Source organism: Diadema antillarum, unplaced genomic scaffold (genome assembly GCF_040938485.1).
Source record: "Diadema antillarum isolate AM-2024a unplaced genomic scaffold, OU_Dant_1.0 seq00001214_RagTag, whole genome shotgun sequence".
Lineage (NCBI taxonomy): Eukaryota > Metazoa > Echinodermata > Echinoidea > Diadematoida > Diadematidae > Diadema > Diadema antillarum.
Window position 1 is genome coordinate 497,678 of NW_027272006.1, and position 22,321 is coordinate 519,998.

A 22,321-nucleotide genomic window follows, 5' to 3' on the forward strand; every position below is an offset into this window, starting at 1 on the left:
GCAGTACAGGGTCCCTACCGAAGAATAAGTAGTATGGGGAATATCCGGTTGAAGAGTGTGGAGTGCAATTGTAGGCATGCACCAACTCTGGCAGATACTATGGCCATTTCTTCTTCTTTTCTGGGGGAAGGGTGCGAAGGCGGTCATGCATCATCCTGTTAAACCTCTCCCACTGGGCGTTGCCCTGAGGGTGATACGGTGTGGTCCGTGTCTTATGCACACCATACAGCTGGCAGAGCTCCTTCACGATGCTACTCTCGAAATTCCTACCCTGATCACTGTGTAAGCGTTTTGGGACTCCGAACCGCACAAACCAGCTTTGTACAAGAACTTTGGCAACAGTACTGGCCCGCTGGTCCTTCGTTGGGGTGGCTTGCGTGTACTTCGTGAAGACATCTGTGAGGACTAACACATTCTATTACCCACTGGAGCTGGACTCAAGTACAGTGAAATCCATCGCCAGGACCTCAAGTGGCTCCTTAGCAATGAGTTATCCCATCTTGGGATGGAGCTTCTTTCCTGCCTTGGCAAGCATGCACTGCTGGCAATTGTCACCTTCTCTGGGTCTGGAGATATTCCACCTTCCTCGACCATATGACCCAGATGCTTCAATTTCTTCTTGAACAGGTGGCACTTCTCGATCTTGACTTTCAATTTCATGGACCTGAGACGACCAAACTTGGATGGTAGATGTCCCATGGGGAGTGGATGATCACCACAAGGTCAAAGGTCACAGGCAGGAGTCAATGAACTTTTACAGCCCAATGTTAAGTTTTTATGGCACGTTTCTATTATGGGTCATAACTTTTGATCCATAGGTCCATTTGTGACCAAACTTGGATGGTAGATGTCCCTTGGGGAGTGGCTGGTCACCACAAGGTCAAAGGTCACAGGCAGGGGTCAACGAACTTAAGGGCCCAATGTTAAGTTTTTATAACATGTTTCTATTATGGGTCATAACTTTTGATCCATAGGTCCGTTTGTGACCATGCTTGGATGGTAGATGTCCCTTGGGGAGTGGATAGTCACCACAAGTTTAAAGGTCACAGGCAGGGGTCAACGAACTTTAAGGGCCCAATGATAAGTTTTTATGGCACGTTTCTATTATGGGTCATAAATTTTGCCCTTTTATATCTCTTTTTATCTGTTTTTTTAGCTGTTATATCCCATTTGCGTACAATTTCTTGGAAGCGAATGGGCGAGGCACATTATGGCACTTGCCTTGTTTTTTTAATTCATGTGTTAGATTTGATTGTTAATTGAAGTTGATCCTTGCCTTTGAATTTCAGTCCTTCACATTTTTCTGCTTTCTGGGCCCAAATCTATGGCTTCTATTAATGTCCTTACGTCAAGCTTCAAATCAAAGTTTTTGATTACAAAGAGTAATCAGTGAATGTGCTGTTATCATTCTCAGTCTCACTCTCTTCGATACTTCATGGCGATCGCGCAATCCGTGGTCGAGCTCTGATAAGGGTGGGGGGGGGGGGGGGGGGGGGGGGGCTCACCTTCCCAAATAGCCCAGGCAAGATAGGACTAAGTCAGGTTTGTGAATAATGTGATTAATGTTATGAGAATAGGTTATACTGATTTCATATGCATACAGATCTATGCGTCTGAATTGTTCGCCATCTTACAAAATTAGTTATGCTGCATAATGTTATCATTGTGTGCAATAGCACTATTCTTGCTACTTACAGATGGGTGAGGGCTGGCACGTATTCAGGGATGGCACATGGAGCATCCTCATCTGCATTTTCATCTGTGGCCATCAAGTTGATTTATGCTCTCACAAGGAAGAAAACAATTCCCAAGAATAAGTTGCATAAATTCTGGGGGCTTTTTCTCTCCCCCCCCCCCCCCCTTTCAAATTTCGGCAACGAATTGAACGGTTGACTTGAAAATTGACACAATTATAAGACAAGTCGGGAATGAAAAATCAGACCATTTTTCTTGAAATGTAATTCATTGAAAATCTGAATGTACAAATTTTTTATGAATCAGGGGGAATGTTTGGATTTGGATTTAGAAATTCCAATCAGACTAGATGCACAATGAAGAAAATGACAGGGGGGTCAAAAAGGCCCTCCCCTTGACTAGAGTTAAATCTGTTGACTACAATAAGCATGATCCAACCGATGTATACAATGAATATCAGACATTCAACAATGATAGTAAACAGTAAGCGGACATGCCTATTGTATGCATCAGATATAAATACACAGCTGATTTAAGATAATCAAAAAAGCAAAATATCAACAAGTTTCTCTATGAATGCAGTGAACTCTTGTTATAACAAACAAGGTTATAACAAAATTCCTGCTACAACAAAGTGAAAATTCAGGTCGCAACATTATCCCCTCTATGCTTTTTTTTTCTTACTTTGGGTGATTGAGCAGGTATGGATTACTTGATTTTCAGTATTAGAATTAGAGATTTAGGCATTATGTGTACATTATTGTAATAATAATGATATGAATTTATATCGCACTAAATCCACTTAAAGGGATCGTACAGTTTTGGTTGAGATCTAATTTCAGGTTTCTAACATTTTTTGGTGAGATAATGAGAAATCTCTTATGAAATATGAAAGAGCATGTGATTCCATGAGGAATTCAACGTTTATTTGATGAAAATTGGTTTTGAAATGGCTGAGATATCCAAAACAGAGCAATTCAATAAAGTTTGGGACCCACATTTTATTACCATCGCTTTGTTTTACTTTGTTTTTGGATGCTTCAGTCATTCCAAACCTGATTTTCATCAAATAAACTTTGGATTCCTCTTTAAATGGTATGCTCTATACTTTTTCATAAGTGTTTTCTTGGTATCTCACAAAAAGTTAATAGCCCAATTCTCATCTCCACCAATACTATACTATCCCTTTAATAGAGTGCTCAAAGCGCATACATACTGTTATTACCCCGGTGTCTGGACATCTCATTTCTGGCCAGCACTGACAGCGCTCTCTCTCTCGACTCCGTGGGGTATCCACACATTAATACACAGAATGTACCTTGTTGATGTATGTAGAGTATGCAAACCAGTTCAGAAGTTTACTCTGAATGCATCCACATGTTATCAATGCAGTTACTGTTTCTGTTTTTGAAGGCGGTCTCTCAAGGACAGTGCATAGTATTGGCCATACTGTTCAGCTATGTCTATGTTTGGGGAATGCATAACGCTTCACAAAATGAGTGAAATGGATACATTACTATGCTTTCTGTCACGATCTTCTCTAACGTGCTCCTCGGTAGACCTGAAGTGATGTCTCCTCCACAGTAAATGTGGTCCGGGTCGTGATTGAGCAGTGACAGTCTATACTCTTCTAGAACACTTTCTAGTTTTGACATCTCGTCGGCAGAAGGCACATTAAGAGGCAACTCCTCTCCTCTCCTCTACTATTTTGATAGTACGCAGTACTCACTTTTGTAACAAAAATTCTGCGAGCTGGTCGTCCCTTTTGAATCCTAGGTCGCTACGGCATCTTGCCCACTCGTGAGTTTTTACTCCTATTCGTATCCTCTTCGTAGTGTTTCCTCGCTTTCTATCATAAGATTCAAAGTACGTCTTTCTCTTGTTCGGTTTCACCTCTTCGGCGTCCATTTTTGTTTTGAAGGAAACAGCAGCAGGGAGATCAGAGTTACTCCCCTCTAAGCTCATGGGGTAAACAAACCGAACGATCGACGACGCACCCGTGATTACGCAACACTCCCACACTTTCTCTCCCAAATTCACAGAGGTCAGATTGAGGTGAAAAGGTCAACCTCCCAGACCAAGCCGTGTGGCTTGCGTGTGCGGATGATTACGGTTGAAAAAGCCTCAAGCCCAGTGCAGTCAAATTCAAACAGTAGAGGGAGGTGCATGTTTGTACGGTCGTTTCACGCAAGAAAGTGTGGGTCCCACACTTTTATCGGACGACTTATTTTTGCTTTTCTCAGCCATTTCTAAACGGATTTTTGTCACAAAAACTTTGAATGCCACATAAAATTCAATGCTCTTTCATATTTCATAAGTGGTTTCCTCTCCTCCAACGATCTCCTTCCAGGAAAGCTTTCATACTCTGTGTAGTCGGTTGACCACAACTGTCTCCGGGTCATTGTACTGTAATTGCTACGCTTGGTTTTCCGTCATGATCGATTCTTCCACTCATAGATATTTGCAATGAAAATTTTGCATTATGCATGTAAAATTGTACTCACCCTCCTCACCCCAAATTTTGGTAGGTATGTGCTGCAGCAAGAAAAAAAAATGCAGGGCCTCCAAAACGGAAACCTGAGCGGTTGAACATGAAAATGAGGGTCTCTGGAACGAGTTTGAGCCATTTTGAGCGTGAAAATGAGGCGCTCCAAAACAAGCTAGCAGCCATTTTGACCCAATTTGAGAGTGAAAATGCTGCTCTAAATTGCATCTACGTGCTGGCGATCTAGTCCGCTTCCTACCCATGAGGCTGCATTCGGAAAATGGATAGTCATCGGAGCAGCAAGGTTCACCAACATATGTAAAATGGCGATTCTCTGGAGCGAATTTCGAAAATGGTGGTCTTTGGAATGGCAAAATTTGTTTTAAAAAAATGGAAACTGGTGATGCTCTGGAACAGATTTTGGGAAACTTTGTGCAAATGATATGCTCAGGAACGAAAGCATACATATGACTTGTTCTGCACTTAAACCCACTGAACACATTTTTACTCTGTAAATTACGTATATGTGTTTCCATTCTGGTAGGCGGGAGCAGATCATGATCATGGGTAATACAACTGAACTGCAAATTTCTGACACAATTTTAGACGGCGTTGACATAACTTTGATAAATCACAAACAGGCAATGTATTGGGTAATTTACAAATGAGGGGCCGAGCATTAGACGACATACATGTTTTTGTATCTTCTCCATTTCTTCACTTTGTTTCTTTGTCAAACCTGAGTTCCAAACAATGGCGCAGTATTCTAGGACTGGCCCGACATATACTGTGTAAACGTTAACTAAATGCACTGTAGGCAGGTTAAAGCCCTTCAGAATTCCTGAGCGTGTGGAGTCTCATGTTTGCCTGTTTTAACATTTTGTCAACTTGAGCTGACCATTTAAGGTCATGTTACTACAATGATGTTGATATCTATTAATAGTGCACTTTATGCTTTGACATGATTTTCATAGGCATAAAAGGAATCATAACCAAAATTTATAAAGAAATGCAAATCAAAATTTAAAACAGTTCAAAACACTATCCGAGATAAAACTAGATCTCTCAACTCTTCCTTCCACTTGCGCCCCTTCCAACTGAATACAGAGTCTGGCGCGTCTGTACATGTCTCCAACTGAGCGGATGATAAGCTCTCTGCCGACACCCTTCAGGGCCGCTTCGACACGCTCGCGGAGTACTGGAAGGGTCTCTGTGAAATGTGGTCAGTACACTTGACTCTTCACAAACCCCCAGAGAAAGAAGTCTAGGGGTGTCAGATCGGGGGAACGTTGGGGGTACTCTGTTGGGTGTCCCAATGCTACTACTTGGTTGGGAAACAGTTCCTGCAGATGCTCTTGGACTAGGCTTGCGGGGCATCCATCCCAATTAGAGCTTAGAGCCCAATTGGTCTAAATTTTCAATACTCTTTTCTCGTTTTTCTTCCGTATCAGGGCCTGGGCCACTGCCCGTACTGTTCCCAACACTGTTGGTATGTTTATGTGATGAATCTCTTCCCTATCAGACAGCAATTTGTCTGTAGCATAATAGCCAAAGGCACACAGCACTTGGATGCTGGGATCCAGCGGATGAAATTGTTGCGTTTGCTTCTCTAGGCAGAAAAGGAATCATAACCAAAATTGATAAAGACATGCAAATTATAATTCAAAGCAGTTCAAAACACTATCCGAGATAAAACTAGATCTCTAAACTCTTCCTTCCACTTGCACCCCTTCCAACTGAATACAGAGTCTGGTGCGTCTGTACGCGTCTCTAACTGAGTGGATGATAAGTTCTATGCAGACACCCCTCCTGGCCGCTTCAACGTGCTCTAAGAGTACTTGAAGGGTCTCCGTGAAAGGTGGTCGATGCACTTGACTCTTCACAAACCCCCAGAGAAAGAAGTCTAGGGGTGTCAGATCGGGAGAACGTTGGGGGTACTCTGTTGGGTGTCCCAATGCCACCACTTGGTTGGGAAACAGTTCCTGCGGGTGCTCTTGGACTGGCCTTGTTTGGTGTGCAGGCCGTCCATCCCAATTAGAGCTTAGAGCCTAATTGGTCTAAATTTACAAGACTCTTACCTTGTTGAAGGGGGAAACAGGCAGAGAAGTGAAAGATAAAATAGGGGTACAGTTGCAATGTAAAGTATGTGTAACAAAAGCCTGGCCAGGGAGTAACGCTTACAGAACTAAAATGCACCAGGTTCATGCTCTCTAGCCCATCAGGCTGTGTTGATGTAGCAACTTGCATTCGCCCCTGCCAAATTGAATTATCACCTCAGTGTCCTGATAGAAAGCAACAATTTATGGTAACATAAATGCACTATTGCAGCATGATATGACATTATTTGCAACGTACTTCCAGAAAACTCAAATTCTAAGGACATCAATACTGAAACTAACATTTCAGTGAACTTTGAAGATCAATTTACAACATATAAAAAAAATAAAGATAGACCACTGCCCAACACAAAATGTAATACCACTACATTTCAAAACAAGTGTAAAATAATTGTATACAGGTGTGATGTAGCAAACACTAGTAACCACATGAAGCTGTATGAGGCAGTCTACTAAAAAATGAAAGAAAAAAAAATCACCTCTCTGCTGGTGCTGTGAATGTCAAAAGATAAAATCATACTTCAAATACTTTTGCATTCACACAATCTAGCTTCTTTTAATTCTTCGTTCAGTTTGTATTTATCTCATTCCAATGTCAGATAGAAAACATTGAGACTAAGGTACAGATAATATAAATTCATATTGACAAAAAATGTGGAGACAGCAAAAAAAGAAAAAAATATGAACAGCTGCCACCATTATAAAAACATATACAATAAAAGTCGAATTGAAGTCGAAAACATAAGAAGAAAATCCAAACTAACCAAATACACGCATTTAGAGAAATACAGATGATACATTAAAAAAAAAAATGAACATGAATAACACCCGCATACATAGATAACATTTGTTTTTTTCAATAATAACAATTTCTATCTTTGCTTGAAAGACCCATTCACTAGCACAAAGGGAATAGTCCTGTGTCTGTTTGTCATTGGCTGTTTTCTGCTGTCCTCTGGCCTTCTCAGGCTGAACTTAATTTGCAACACTTCTACACTTATCGAGTTTACTGCCTCCAAATCTTTCGTATTTAATGTGGCAACCTGCTCAGATGCTACATATTTATTGTGGAACCATCACAATGCAGTTTTACGTATGGTGTAAATCTGCATTTTTCATTCCAATGCAGTGCTGCCAGCAGCAACCTGCATTTTATACCAGTGTATGAGTATGCCTGCATCTTTGGGCACCAGCGCAGGAGCACATGGTGGAAGGCTTCCCCTGAGTGTTGCTGCATCACAACACTCAGCCTTGGACAGTGCTGTCATTTTTTTTCTGGAGTGCTTTTGCAATGTGCCACATGTCGTAGCAGTGGTCTATTTCTGGATATTTTTTCTTGAATCCACTTTGCAACCTGGGTGTGCCTGTCGCTTGTGATACTTCAGCTTCACAATCACTCCCTCTTTTCTCTATGGGTGGGACTGCAGCTTCTGATTCCTTCTTGGCCTCCTGTGTATATCTGCTGCCTTGAAACCTTCTCTTCTTGGATCTGTAGGATGAAGTAGGTTTGCCTTGCCCCATCTCAAGTGATGGTTTTGACACTTACAGTGTACACTGTAGGATGTGAAAAAGGGGCAAAATAACACCAAATTCACAGTAACATCCACAGAAAGCCACTGCAACATATATAGACTGCAGCCTGGTTACAGTGTCCCCACGCCAAGGCAAGCCAACGTGAAATCAAACACCTGTTGGGGCTTTACCTTTCTGCTTGACCCTCTCTCACTTATATAATCATAATGCTTGAAACTGTTCCTCCCTACACCACTTCTTTTGTTCGACCTAAGGGTTGCTTGGTATTTTCTTTTTAGAGCTTTTATTTTATTTTGAATGGAGGTATAGCTTCGCTCGTACCCATTCTCTCTCAAATATGTGGCTATAATTTCATGGGCCAGTACTGCCCTGACAGTGCCGTCCAGTTTATCTCGCATCTCTGCTCTCGTCCAGCACTCGACCAATATGTCCTCCTCCTCTGTCCCCCAACTCTTTCCACTATCGTGCCTTTCCACTCCCTTGGTCTTCTGCTTTGCCGTAGGCATTTCAACAACTAGTCCACAATCACAGCAGTTTCGAGAGATCAACAAATGCTATAAAACAATCACAAATTTGAGAAGAGAGCATGCCAGTTCGAGAAGAGAGCAACGATTGCATGCAAGATGGGAGTCTGCATGTATGTACGTGTACTGTGCATGTGTGATTTATTTACAACAAAGGTCAGTGCAATTCAGTATGTGTACGTATTTGAATCTGTGCATGGTAAGTGTATGTAGCCACATGTACAATAGGTGACATTACGTCATGGATCTGTAATGTTACTAGTTTATGCCTACAACGTTTAATCCATGTTTATAATGCTCATCGCCATAATCGCCACTGTGCCCATCTGTGTACAGGCGAGATTTCGCGCGCTCTTACCGGAAGTTCACCCACCAATTGCTGGTGCAGAGTTGCCTTTGTGTAATACATGGACAAAAAATTGCCGAGTCTACCCCAGCTCGCAGGTCGAATCCTACAACTTTGCATTGCTTCCACGAGGCGCAGCAGCTCACTTTCCTTAATGATGTGGAACCTAGAAGCTGCAGCATCTTCTTTTTCCACCTCTCTGTGCAGGCCTGATCTGGTCACTCCTTCTTGCTCTTCCTCCTCCTCTTCTACTTGCTGCTGAAGGGGGAAGATTTCCTCACCCATGCTGAGGATTTGCAGTCCCTCACAATTCGTGCAATCAATTATGAAGCAAACTGTCATTAGCAATCACAGCACTGAGTTCAGAACTATCCTTCTTTTGATGTAAAAATACACAGTTTATATGACACTACCCTGTCCAATACAAACACAACAATGTCTAGCACAATTTTGCCTATGGCAAAGCAACAAACAAATATTACATGCCATCACTGTTGTAGCTTGGGAGATCTGAGTGTGGGGTGCAAAACGCCCAACAAGCGGAGCACCACCTTCAGCTGTTGGGTAGCATACCAGATTTTTTTTATTTGTCGCAGTAACCTCCCAGATTGCAGGAATCAAGGGGAAAAAGATGACTGCCTCCATGGTATTGCTTGCGATGGTTGTTAATTCAAAGGAGAGACTGAAATTTTTTGTTTTCATTCAAGCTGTAATTTTTCAACTTGGTTGTGAATAGGAATTATGTTCCTTACTGCAAAGGCATTCAAATATTCTAAAATTTGTGTGGGTTGGAAGGAGTTGATTTTAACTTGAGTGCAGGTTGGCAAAAGCTTAGGGGATTTAGTTGATAAAGGATGATCCAGTTTTACTGGCTCTCCAGCCATTGTGATTCTAAAGTAAATTGACAACAATAGCATTATCAAAAAAAAAAAAAAGAAGCATAACTGGTTTGCGAATGTAATGCACATATTATCAGTAGTAAATGACCATAACTCTGTATTACCCTTCCCAGGGGTTTCCTTCCAGCTCGTTCCTTGCATGAGATGTATACAACATCATGTATTCATGCTCATATCTACTTTTCATATTGTTTTTCCAGTTCTTTTCTCAAGTTCTTCTTCCTTCCCGCGGAGATTCTTGCCTCTCTCCTGAGTGATGACAGGTAGCACTTGACATACGAAGAAATTCGTATTTTCACCCAGTAATTGATGATTACTGAGAGGAGAGGCTTGGACAAATGTGGCTCTAGACTGCCTGCAACATTGCTGCACATATTCTGCACCAGAATGTTGTCCGCAATCTGCTTGATCATTCGTTCCTTCAATCCCTCTGCTTCGCCATTTCCAAGTGTGAGCACCCTCCTTGTTTCGATTTCGAAGGACCTGAAAAGTTTGTAGACATCATCAGAAACGATGAACAGTCCCCCTCTGTTTTGGAAAGTTAGCCAAACTGATGTGTACTGTAGGAATGTATCACATTCTGTGTGGTCATCATCTGCCTTTCTCCACTTCTTCAGAAATGCTGCTACTGCTTGTGCACTCTCTGATTTCAGTTTGCCATACCTCTTGCACAAGGCATACGGGATGTAGCCGGCAACGTAACGTAATACTTGCTCGTCATGAACCGAAAATGGATCCATACCTTGCTCGGGTATGGCCTCTTCTCCACGTAAACGCTTCATGACTTTCTCCAGCATGGTGCGCAGAAGGTACTGCTGCAGAAAGCGGCAAGGGAGGGTTTGCGGATTGAGCGTCAGTTCCTTGAAGAGGTGGGCTGCTCGTTCCCCATCCCTGTACCTCTCGAACCTTGTCAGGATGTATGTGTTGGCCACTGGGCCAACAGTTCTGTCTCCTGCAGCACTGATGATATCAATGATATCCTCCACAATGCTCTTGACCGACTCCATGGCTGCCTTGGATGACAAATCGATGCCATCCGCTAGTTGGATAACTTGGCTGCCCATTTCTGCCCCGTTGCAAAAGTCATCAGACTTTAGCTTCAGCGCAGCTTCCTTAAATATGGGGACAAGGACATGTCTTGATGTCCTCTGGGTTTTTAAGTCCACCAAATTCTTGTTGTTCTGCCTCCACGAATTCCCCTTTTTCAGTGACTGAGTCCTGCGGCTCCCCCCCCCCCCCCCTGCTGGATCTTCTGCGTCGAATACTCGCAAGTCCTCCATTACCTCGAGGAGATCTTCCATGGTTATGACCTGGAATGTTAGATGAGGTAGGGGTGGAGTTGGTTGATGATTAGTGGGGATGAATGGTTGGGGTTGAAGTTGCTGTTGGGGATTGATGGGAGCCGGGACTTGTTGTTGTTTCTGTTTCTCTTGAATTTGTTTTGCGGCTTCTGCATATGACAGTTTGTTTATGATCTTGTGGTTTTGAATTCGGCGGGCATTCTTGTTGTGTGGGCATCCGGCATACGCTGCACTATGAGGACCTCCACATTTCAGACATTTCGGGCTTTCTTTATTGGGGCATGAGTCTAATATGTCACTGTCGCCACATCGCACACATCTAATCTTGAAACGACATGTTTCTTGGCCGTGGCCAAATCTTTGACATTTAAAGCATCTGGTGACAGGCGGTATGTATGTTGTAACAGGGAAAATTTCAAAACCAATGCTTACAGTTGGGGTCAGGTTGCTTGAGGCAAGAGTTAAGTTACTACAGTGGTGGGTTTTAGAACTCCTTGTTCACGTTTGTTGATACGTTTTGCTTCAGTGACTCCTTGGATGAAAGCTCTGACTCTAAATCTTTTTCTGTTAAGTTTGTTGGAATTCGTTTGATGACTCCTATTGTTGGTGGATGGTCGCTGTTTGAGTTTGCGGTCTTCCCTGCACAATTGCAGAAACTGGTGATACCTAGGAGTGCTTTAACTTGTTTCGGATTCTTGCCTTTGATAACGAAGTGCTTTGCCTTGCGTTTGACTTCCTCAACCTTATCGGCGATCTTGTTGATTTCTCTCGCGACCTGGATCGGGTTACATTGGGTTATGTTTATGTCTATGCCTAATTCAGCTAATTACTCTGCTTCCAGTGATCATTCTGAGCTTGGACTTGAAGCTCGTTTATACTGTCCCTAACAGTAGATGGCTGCTAGTGCTAGTTTATTTGTGCACATATTCCACCATGTGCAATCTACTGTATTTGCAAGATATCGATATAGATGTCTAGTTCTATTATTATTTAGAATATATTGTAGATTATTTACATACTCACATGTTTCTTGATGTTACACAGTGCTTGAGCCACACAGTGTACGCATCTGGATACAGTGGAGCAGTCGACATTGTGATTGGTTGCAATGTCATCGAAGATTGACCCCTTCGCAAAGTAATTCAATGCTATGCAAATCTGCAGCTCTTTCCTAAGAGCTTTGCTCCTTCGCGTTTTCCTGTCAAGGTCACCATCGTTAAGCATGTCAGCAATCGCTCTAACTTCATGTTTCGAAAATCTGTATTTCTTGTTGAATTTTTGGGCCGATAGATGCTCAAAGGGATTGATTCTATCAGGAACGCTCCTCACAGGAACAGGATCAGCAGCTGCCATTTTGACGTACAAAAATGTATATGCAATCAATTGCAAATCAATTCTCCATATCGCATATAGCAAAATATCGTCCCAGAATGCATTGCGCAATCAACATCCTGGCTTTTATGCAGTCAGCTTAACTTCCGGTTATCGCCAACGCGTTACGTACGCAGTGCACTGCACTGCAATGCACTGCACGCCAACGCACAGTTTCACTTGCATCGGTAGCGTCTGCTCAACATCGGTCACGCAAATTTTACCTTTTCAAGCCAAAATCGTTCCAGAAAAAGTACTTTGGCTCTCCACTTGCAGTTCCATCACCATTTAACTGTTCAGAATCAAAATGTTTGGAACATAAACGTGAGTTCCTGGTCACCTCAAATGTGTCCTTGCGACGTAGCAACTTCTTCCAAGTCCCTTGGCTTTTCTTGTCCTTTGGGAATTTTACCCAGCTGATTTTCCTCATCCAGGGGTATTTCGCTGGATTCTTCCTCTTCACATCATGCGACCAACACATGGCCGCCTCACAGAAGAATACCATGCTGATATCTACACAAAATTCTCACTGTTGATTCTCCAATTCGGTGAATTTGCAGTGAAATAAGACTCAATAGGGTCAGACGAAATGCGAGTAAGTATAAGTACGTGTTAATGCAACGAAAGCGATGAATAAGTATGTGGGACGCTAGCTGCGCCGCTGCTTGCTGCGTGCATGCATGCATAATAGCGCACGGAGCGATACCTGCAATCGGAAGTGGGGTTGACTGCAAATCGCTCCAAAATACGCCGGTTAAATTAGTGCGCCGCCAACGTTGGTTCTTTGTCATGTGTATCACTAGCAGAAGTAACAAGAGATGGTCGTGCAGTATTAACTTGGCCTAATGTTGATGGGACCTGGTCTTTGGTTCCACTTGCAGAAGGAACAAGAGATGGTCGTGCAGTATTAGCTTGGCCTAATGTTGATGGGACCTGGTCTTTGGTTCCACTTGCAGAAGGAACAAGAGATGGTCGTGCAGTATTAGCTTGGCCTAATGTTGATGGGACCTGGTCTTGGGTTCCACTAGCAGAAGGAACATGTGTTGGTGGTGCAGCATTAGATTGGCCTAAAATAGTTGGGCCCTGGTCGATTTGGATATCAGTGGTTTCTGCGGCAGCAAATGCATGATCAGGAAAGATGTTTGCGTCAACAGGGCATATCCCAGTCTTTGCAAAACCACTGATAGCTGTAGATGAAGTAGCAGCCTTGGTGTATGCATCACCAAAGAGAGCACCAACTTGGTAGATGGTGACAAATTTCCCTGGGTGGTTTCTCAGCCATGTACGGACTGCCTTCTCATAGTATGTGCTTAATGGGCCCATGAAGGAGACGTCGAGGGGTTGTAGGCGATGTGATGTGTGAGGAGGAATGACGAGTACATGGATATGATTCTCTCTGGCCTTTTCTATGAAACAAACATTCTTGGTATGTGTTGCATGTCCGTCTAGTATCAAAAGGACAGGATCCTCAGATGTGGGTTTGGCATGATGTAGGAAATGATTGAACCTATCCTGAGCAAATATGTCTGACTGCATCCACCCACACTGATGACACGTTATAACTGTTTCCGGTGGTGTTCCAACTTCAAAGAGAGGATTCTCATTCTTTCTAGGGAAGACAAGTAATGGTGGAATGTAGTTGCCCAGAGCATTGAAACAGATCTCTGCTGTCACAAGAGTGCCTCTTTCTGCCGAAGAAAGCACGCCGACTTGCTTTTTCCCCTTCAGCGAAATGATCTTTGAAGATTTACTGGGAACAGTCATGAACCCAGTTTCATCTACGTTATATATACGGCTTGAGCAAAGTGATGTTTATCATGGAGTGACTCCAACAAGTTGAAAAATCGTGCCACTACAACTTTGTTAAAGCCTGCTGCCCTTGCTGCCGATGTTGCCTCCGAGGTGCGCAACGAGAGGTTACCATGCCGCTTAAAAAAACCATACACAAAATCCTCTCCTGCCATTTCCAGCTCCTGATTGAAAGGGTTTGCTATACCGTTGTGTTCAGCGTATTGGTAGGTCAGCTTTTGGAAATCCTCCTTGGTTAACCCAAATAACTGGTTCTCCATGAATAGGATGAAGTCTGCCAGCTCCTTTTCTTGTTTTGCAGTGAAGACAGACCTGGAGAAGAAAAGAAACAAAGAATATAGGTTTAGTGTAATCATAAAACTAATATTACGCCAAAGATAGTACAATGATAATTATTGTATCAACAAACAGAATCAAGAACTACACAGCCAAGATTTTACTAATTCATATTATCTTTTATTATCTTACATTATCTGACATGCCAAATCAGTAAAAAAAAAAAAGGGAAAATAATAAGAATATCACGAAAAAAACCTCGAAATTGGCAGAGCTTATTCTTTGCTAACTTTATGAGAGAAACGCAACTGAACAATGAATAGCCTAAACGTTGATACTCATTTAAACCGCCCAAGACCCCTTTTTGACACGTCTTGAGGGTCACCATCCTGCTTTGCTCTTCGAAATAGTGTAGTCTTCGGTACATCGTACGTTTGCGCAGCTTCTGCCAGACTCATTGATCTGTCACATGCTTTAGCCTCTGCTTCTGCCATAGCTGGTTCAGACCAACTCTGCTGATTAGTTTTACGCTTACAGTCCCTCACCATTTTATCTAAGATCTGAGAAAACACAAAGAAATAAACACAAACATCATGTTGACCTTCTGGGGCAAAGTGGAATATACGGGGGCAAAGTGGAATGGCAATCCACTTTGCCCCATCCACTTTGCCCTGAACAAGTGAAATTTTCCATACATGAATCACTACACGTGGGCCAATGATTGCTAGCCGTGCTACGATGTGTAATGGTATACAAGTTTGAAGAGTATACACTGTATTTGTATGCAAAAGTTTGAATTGATGTGGAGATGATGGCTGCTCATATTGCAAGTTCCTCCATTACTGGCACTTCTTCTCCATCTTCACCTTCCTTGAAGCCGACATAGCGCCCATCATCAGCAGGAAATGCTTGGCGAATGGTCTTCAGCACGCATGCAGGGATGACTCCCCTGACTCCTTTACCCAATAGGCCATGTGTCCAATAGGTAAACATACGATAGGCAGCATAGCGATAACAACTGCAGGGAGGAGAAAGGGGGGGGGGGGGAGGAGGAAAAAATAGGTTATTATCTAATAATTCATCCCATAGCATTTGCATACATGTAGCTGCATTCTGCATTAAAAATCACTGAAAGTTATAACTGATCAGTTCAATAATTGCGTACACTACGATCACTTTCATGTTTAGTAGCCAAGCATACTGTAGCAGCATGCTGCACATTGTATGTAGATATTGTTTCAATACAAAAACCTGTATTAAAGTTTCAGGTGTCTGGCCAGCAAAATGCAATTGCAAGTCATCATATCACACACATACTTCTAACTTAAGATAGAACTACAGAAAATTTTCAGCGTAGATGCTCTTAAAATAAAGGAGGCAGTCAATGAGCATTATTAGGACCACCGTGAATGATCCTACCTTGTCTGTGCATGCTAGTTATTACAAATGACCAGCTTCACCATGTCTATTAATTAGTGTGATGCATGCTTAAGCTTATGACTCAAGTTACAATTAATTACATTTATTTCATCAATGCACAAACTAGATGCAGACACTAAAGGCGCTAATGCAGTATCGTATCTAAGAAGAATTCTTGAATTTACAATTCTACACATATTTTGTGTTAGACCCTAGATCTATGTAGACGGCGTAAGCCGAGGCCCGAGACGGCGAGAGTGAAAAGCAACAACTAACTTAACGTCGAACTTGATGCTTCTCGAGGTCCGATTTGATTTAAATTCACATGATTGATTTGAAATGAGATATTAAGCCTTAAGGAGAGCTAATTTTGGTGGAATTCGGTCTGGTGAAATTTGAGATAGAACTCTAGAGACTAGAAAGATCTAACTCTAGACTAGATCTAGATGGATACAAAATTCGATAATGCATTAGCGCCAAACTCAAGTATAAAGAATGTGTTTATCAAACCACTAGCACTCACACATTTTGATTTATAGATCTAGACCTATTTGAAAAAAAAAAGAAAAAGGGAAATGAACATGATGAAAACTAAAACACTGACACATTCTCGAGTACTCGTGGCAGTCGTCTTCTCGCATGTCCGCGACAGTCTAAGCGGGCGATCAGAGCTGTCCTCAGAACTGCCCTGTGAGTGCAGACTGGCTGAAAATCCTCATTTTGTGTCACACAATTCACACAAGTAGTGTCGTCAAGAAACTGTCCACAGTTTCTAACTTCGTGACAGCAAACGCATTGTGTTGGCGAGTCCAGTGGTTCACAATTTCCACAGGTGCACCAGTCTCTGGTGTTCATTCGATCAGGAGGATTCGGGGGAGCTGGCCGATCATCACCGCTGTCACTGTCACTAGTCCCGTCGCTTTCCTCAGCTGCACGCTCACACATGCGACGTTCGAGTTCCTGTTGAGAAAACACAGATTCGTAAGCATAGGCCGTCGGTCCTTTCGACACATCCATCATGAGGCATGAACGTTCAACAAAGTTTCACGATCTCAAAAATAGCTGCGGGTACCAAAACTAAATTAAAACTAAAGTAACACGACGTAAGCGAGATAGAAGAATCAACGAGTACGCGATATGCGAATATGAGATGCAGGATAGGAAAATGCACGCATCTGCAGTGAAAATATTGATAGCGATAACGTAAACTAGGGTTTGTATCTATAGACTAGCTCTTCGGTGAAACTGCGTTCCTGCTTGTGATCAATTTGAGAAGTAAAAATATGTTGCGTTAATTTTACATCAAATTTTATATTTAAATGTCAATTAATCATACAAAAAATATATATTACCTTGCAATATATATTTGATTGGTATTAAACTCACGAATACCATCATTATTGATTTAATAAATCAACAATACATGGAGTATATTGATGATGACGTTTGACCAATTAGAGGCGGATACTGTCTTCTCCGCACTGACGTCACACCCCCCGCGACGATGGGCGGCACTTTCTAAACAATGGCTCCGTGCAGAGACGCATATTTGCCCACTCAAGGCTCTCAAATTGTCAGATTTTTCTCTCTTTAGAAAAATCATACATGGATGTACCCTAGGCAAATGTGGGAAGTCATTACCACCCAATCAAGTGGGCAGAATTCATGTTTTGGGTTTATTTCCCCTTTAAGCCCATGCATCATTTATCTGGCTTTCAAGATAATTTGGCATAAGCACAAGATTTTACCTGGTAATAATCACATATTATCATTTTTTAATGTATGAAAACCTATATTTTCTGTAAGAAGTACACATTCCTGACTTATTCCCTCGACTGTGGTCTAAAACGATGCCTCCTCGCTGAAGTGTTATTGGCACATGACTTTCGATAGATGGCAGCATACACAAAAAAAAAATAGTGAGAGTGTTTCACTTTGCCCCGCATTCCACTTTACCCCGGGTTCCCCTACGTCATTACACATCATTCCAACGTAATTTCCATATAAACCATATAGGGCCCATAAGCAGTCCAGATCACAATATCATATGGGCCCCAGATGCATTATGTGGGAATAATAAGGGACTGATTTTACATGGCCCAGATGGGCTACTTTTTAATACACACATCTTGGATGAACATGTTCTGTCATCCTCTTAAGAAATTATTGAAATTATTCTAAATCTACACAGTAAGAAAATAAAATTTTTACTGCTTCATATCAATATCAAATGTACGTATCTAATCTAACATGAGTTGCACAATAATCAAATGGTTTGGCGCACATTTAGTTTTAGCTTATTATTTTGCGATCAGAATACATTGTAGTTGCATAAGATATTAATCATGTTAAATCAAAAATATGACTACAATTGGTTTTTGCTTTAAAGAGCACTATATTACAGTATAACAAACTCTTGTTATAGCGAAGTCATTCTGACAAGTTAAGGAAAAAAGAGTTCTATGCATTTTTTTTCCTACAACCCTGATATGACAAATGTAATTTCTTGGGTCCCAAGAAGTATGTTACGAGTCTACTGCAGAAGTACACTGGAACATATCTGATACAGCCATTCACTTGATTTGTTTCACAAAATAATGTATTATAGGTCTGAAATACACATGATGAGGATTCTGCTGGCAAGACTTCAGAATTGAAGGTAAAACATAAGAATCTTCTTTAATACATGTGTTATCCCTTTATATCAGGAATCTGTGAAAATGCACTACACTGTATTGCCATACAGTTGACTTTGCTGAAGTCAAATAGGACTGAATTTTTTACTTAAGTGGGTTAGAATAGTGCAAAATTCAAAGAAAATGGATTTGCATATTCAAAGCCCTTAAACTAATGCAATTCTTTTTTACTTTATAATTACAGGTCCGACATAAGGTCTGACTAAACTCTGTATATCAGGTATCCCTCCTCCAAGTAACTCTTGGTTCTACCATGACATATACCACTAAAACATATTAATTACTCGTACACATTTCTAGCTCAACCAAATCAAGTTGGATTCCCTCTTCAACTTGAAGTCTAGTTATCCATAATGGGTTGAAAACACATGTACTTTATAGTGTGTTTTTGTCTCAGTATCCTCTACCTGCTCTGCCGATGGCGGCGTGACGGAATTTCTTGCCTTTCGTTCACCGTTCCTGTCCCTAGCGTTGGTGAACCAGCGACCACTCACCGCTGCTATGTCGTGGTCCGATGCATCTGTCATCCCTTTGTTGGCTCTTACGCCCTCTGCAATTACAATGGGGAAATCGGGGATCCATTCTTTGACAAATATATCACATGACATTTAGTGTGGGTCGTTCAATGAGATTCTAAACATGTATAGTATAGTTATTCAATCCCTTGCCTTGCAAAAGATCAATTCATCTGTACTCTTGTGTATCATTGAAGAAAGAATTGAAAGCAAAAGTGTGGAAATACATTGTATCAAATATATAATACATGTATGTACACATGAAGAAGCATGTAGCAGGCAGTCCTAAAAGAATAAAGAAACGAGAGCGCAAGCACGTCACTCAGGCTCATGAAAATTTGTGTTTTTGGAGAAAAGTGTTGTTGTTTTTCATATACAAATACAGTACTGTATATATAGAGGGCACAGATATCTTTGCTCAAATATATTCTTCTGTACAGATAGGAATAATTGGTGAAAGAGCCATGATACCACCATGCTTTACCCTAAAGGAGCCGGAGGGGAGTGGAATCCCACAAACATTCCTCACGATGATCCCCCCCCCCCCCCAAAAAAAGTAAACAAAACAGAACAAAACAGAAAAATGAATCGCACCATGAGCTTATCATTCGAGTCTAGCAAAACTTTTTGACACCTCTCTCATAAGAATTGGACGCACCGTCCCATCTGGGCTTGCCCACTAGGAAACCATCAAACCAAATACGCATGGCCCCCATATAATCCCAATATGGGGCCCATCTGTGTTACACTTGGTGGGTTCTTGATAGGCATACCCATTTGTATCCCACCTGGACCTGCCCACTAAGATACCATCAAAACCAACACACATGGCTCACACATATTTTCAATGTGAGGCAAATATGACAGAGACTATTTAGGGTTGGGGTGGGCGAGCCCATCTTTAACCCATCTAAGCTTGCCCACCAGGAAACCACTGAAACTAACACGCATTAGAACCCATACGTATTGAATTTGGTGGGATCTTGAAGGGCTTGCCCAAATATATCCCATCTGGGCTTGCCCACTAGGAAACCATCAAACCATACACGCATGGCCCCCATATGATTCCAGTATGGGGCCCATTTGTGTTAGAATTGGTGGGTTCTTAATAGGCATTCCCATATGTATCCCATCTGGGCCTGCCCGCCAAGATACCATCAAAACCTACACACATGGATCCCACATATTTTCACTGTGGGGCCCACATATCTGTAACCTGGTGGGTTCTTGGTGGGCATACCCATATGTATCCCATCTGGGCCTGCCCACTGAAAACCAATCAATTTCAACACACATAGGCCCCACGTTGTTCAAATGTGGGGCCCGTGTGTGAGGGATTCGGTGAGTTTCGGGTGGGCATGCTCATGTGCATGCCATATGGGCTTCTTCTGGGGTATATGGGTCCCAGACAGCCCAAACAAAACCCAGATGGGCCCCAGATTTTTTGCTATCTGGGCCGGTAGACATCTCTCCAGGAGATTTATGTCTGAAAGTCTCTTGTACACTGGTTTGAGTAATTCTAAAAATATTGGGTCAAGATGATACCTTTCATCTGTCATCTGTCATGTGTTTTTGTACACACACCAGCTATGTGTTGGACAATACTTATGTCATTGTTGTCTTCTAGTTTAGTGTCATGGTAGAGAGTGGACCAGACTGCATTTGACATGTTGGTAATGCAAGCATCTCTCACTTCATCCTGCTTTGTAATTGGTGGTGTTTTGTCTGATATCAGTGCGATAAAGTTCCCCAAGCCTTTCACTCATTTTTTGCGTCAGTCGGCCGGCACCACCCCCAACTAACTTCCCATCGGAGAGTTTGCCCTTTGTTGTTTTTTCGAATGCTTTCGACCCTTTGTACATGTGTTTTGCCACATTAAATGCAGTCCCAACTTTTCTACGAGTTCATCCTCCCCTTCCCAGCGTATAGTCCTCATGGCCTTGTATGCTGAGCTTTCTCCATCGCTGATCATCCATATGTAGCACATTTTGTGTTTCTCAACCGAATTCTCCCACAATGCCAGTAAAGCAGCTGCCTCTATTGCGTCGCTCGACTTGGTATGGTTCCTCTTACATTTCTCCTCATTGATGTGCGAAGTGTGCCACTTCTCAAAATCATTATATGCTCTTGTATAGCATTCTTTTCATCCTCTCGATGTGACTGACCTTGGTTCTTTCGCTGCTTCTTGTGGTACCAGGCTTTCTTGTAAAGTCTGCAAGATGCCACTTCTCCTTCCTTTTTTATGCGCTCTGCAGAATCCTTTGCCTCATTCATCTGGTCATTTGTGAGTTTTAATTCTTCATGAAGCTTGCTCACCTCTCTCTTCCAGTCATCACTTTCACTCTTCATTTTCTGTACTTTTTCATCCCCCCTTTTTGGCTTTTTGTTGATGTTTCTTGTGTCCACTTTCTGTAGTTTGTCCTTGCATTTGCCAAGTTTTTCTTTGAGTCTTGTAAGTTCTTGCACTTTCTAAAAGTACAAATTGTATTATTTCTTGTAATTGTCCAGTTCATGAAGTGTTGGGTTGAAGTTGGCTGTCAGATTCCTGATGTTTGTTATGGCATCATTGCACTTCAGTTCTAAGTCATTCATGGCTGATGGTAATTGGAGAATTTCTTCTTTACTCTGTATTTTGTGTGTTTCAAGCCTTTCTTCGAGTTCATCTCTGGAAGCTTCACTTTCTGCTAGTCTTCTCTTCAGTCCTCTTGTCTCCGTTTTCGCTTTGGAAAGCTCAGTCCAAAATTTCTGCCTCCTAGGGGTGTCTGGCATCTTGACAGTCCTGCTCCGAAGAAGTGTAAACTCTTTCTCTTCCAAACTTTAGAGCTGATTTACTCTGGCTTCACCCTTAACATTCCTTTTGATCTTGCTGTATCGTGCTCTTAAATCACTGATGTATTTCTTTACATTAGTCCCTCTTACAGTTTCATCACTTAAAGCAATCAACGTGCATGCGATTGCACGATCTGACATATGTAGGTCATGACTTACAGGACAAGTTCACCTTCATAAACATGTGGGTTGAGTGAATGCAGCAATATTATAGTAGAACACATCAGTGAGAGTTTGAGGAAAATTGGACAATCGGTTCAAAAGTTATGAATTTTTGAAGTGTCTGCTCAGTCAAGGCTGGATGAGAAGACTACTATAGCTTGTGATGTCACATGTGTACAACGATATAAAGAAAGAATAAAGGAAATTCAACATATTTTCACTTTTCTCGCATAACAAAAGAATGTTTGTCTTCTCTCTTTCAGAAGGCAGGGGGAATGATATTACCCTTAACATAGGTCAGTAACAAGTCAAAGAAATGTGCACTTTATTCAAAAAGTGAAGTT

General features: G+C 41.9%; 1 pseudogene; it reads right to left on the minus strand.

The window, feature by feature from the left end:
- Positions 1–9,775: 9,775 nt before the first annotated feature.
- Positions 9,776–21,335, minus strand: LOC139744829 (uncharacterized; annotated as a pseudogene).
- Positions 21,336–22,321: the final 986 nt, after the last annotated feature.